This window comes from Orycteropus afer, unplaced genomic scaffold, assembly GCF_000298275.1.
Source record: "Orycteropus afer afer isolate SDZICR_OR568_19922 unplaced genomic scaffold, OryAfe1.0 scaffold00647, whole genome shotgun sequence".
Lineage (NCBI taxonomy): Eukaryota > Metazoa > Chordata > Mammalia > Tubulidentata > Orycteropodidae > Orycteropus > Orycteropus afer.
The window spans coordinates 855,419-857,385 of NW_006922234.1; positions in this window are offsets into that span (position 1 = coordinate 855,419).

Sequence of the window (1,967 nt, forward strand, 5' to 3'; positions counted from 1 at the left end):
CCCCCTCCACTCCCTGTCTCTGGCAACCATTAATCTTTATTTCAATAATTTTGTCATTCCAACAATGTTATATAAATGGAATCATACAGTACAGAGAACTTTTTTTTTTTTTTTAATTGTGATTTGGGTGAAAGTCCACAGAGCAAATTCACTCTCCATACAGCAGTTAACACACACGTTGCCTCATGACAGTATGGAACTTTTGAGATTGTTTTTTTTTCACTCAGCATAATTCCCTCAAGATCTATCCAAGTTGTTGAGTGTATCATCTACTCCTTTTCACTGTAGAATAATATTCCATGGCATGAATGTAACACAGTTTAACCATTCACTTGTTGAAGGGCATCTGGATTGTTTCCCATCAGGGCTATTACAAATAAAGTTGTTATGAACATTTATGTACAAGCTTTTGTGCAGATAAAGCTTTTCATTTCTCTGAGATCGATGTGGAGGAGCATAATTACTGGGTCATATTGGGGAGCTCTGGTGGTGCAGTGCCCAAGGCATCTGACTACTAACCAAAGGTTGGTGATTCAAACCCACCAGCCACTCCATGGAAGGAAGACTGGGCAATCTACTTCTGTAAGGATTTACTGCCTCAGAAACCCAAAGAGATGTTGCCTTGAGTCAGAATCGACTTGATGACAGGGAGTTTGATTTTTTTGTTTTTTTTATGGTAAGGGTATGTTTAACCTTATAAGAAATTTCCAAACTCTTTTCCAGAGTGGCTGTACCATTTTACATTTCCCATCAGTGATGTTGGAGAAATCTAATTTATCCGTATTCTTAACAGCATTTGGTATTAGCACCATTTTTTGCACTTTCCCCAATCTAATAGGTGTGTAGTGATAACACATTGTGATTTTAATGTTTCTTTCCCTGATGAGTAATGATATTCACCATCTTTTCATGTGCCATCCATATATTCTCTTCAGTGATTAAAAAAAAACTGTGGAGTTTTGAGTATTCTTTCTATTTGCTAGATTCATCAGATATATGGTTTGCCAATCACTTCTCTCAATCTGTAGCTTGTCTCTTTCGGTGAAGTCTGATTTGTCAAGTTTTTCTTTGTGGCTTGCTCTTCTGGGGTGAAGTCCGAGAATTCATTGCCTGGACCCAGATCCTGAAGATTTTCTCCAATTGTCTTTCTCTAAATCTTTTTTACATCTTACATTTAAGTCCATGATTCATTAATTTTTGTATAAAGTGTGAGGTTTCGGTTGAAGTTCATTTTTTTTCCCATGGATGCCCACTTGTTGAAAAGGCTATTCTTTCTTCATATAATTGCTGGGGGTGTTTGTGTGGGTCTGTAACTGGGCTCTCTGCTCTGTTTGATTGGTCTGCGTGTCCATCGCTCTGCCAACACCACACCGTCTTGATTACTGTGGCTTTATAGTAAGTCTTGAAATCAGGAAATGTGAGTCCTCCAGCTGTGTACTTCAGAATTGATTTTGCTTAGTTAATTTTACACCTGGATATTTTGTCTTTCCTGTAGTGAAAGAGAAGGAAAAAGAAGAACTGTGACTGTGGGGAATTAGGCAAACGGTAGCATTTCCATTGTGTGTCCCCTAAGGTAGTGGTTTGTCACTCTTCAGTGTGCTGTCAGAGTCAGCGGGGGAATGTGACCCCCAAGTAATTCTGATGCTAGTGGCTCTGGACCACACTTTGAAATCTGAACAATAATCACCCAGAAAGAAACAAGAAAAAAATCAAACAAAAGCTTCCTCCCTTTCACCTTCCCCAACCCTAACTTTAACTTCTAGTATGCAAAGGGCCTAACTCTTGTCTGAAGACACACTTACCATCGTAGTTACATATGGGAATAATAATGCAGTTGTTGTTGTTGTTGTTGTGTGCCGTCGAGTCGGACCCGACCCGACTCATAGCGACCCCTCCTTGGGTTTCCGAGGCAGTATCACTACGGAAGTAGATTGCCCCATCTTCCTTCCAAGGAGTGGCTGGTGGGT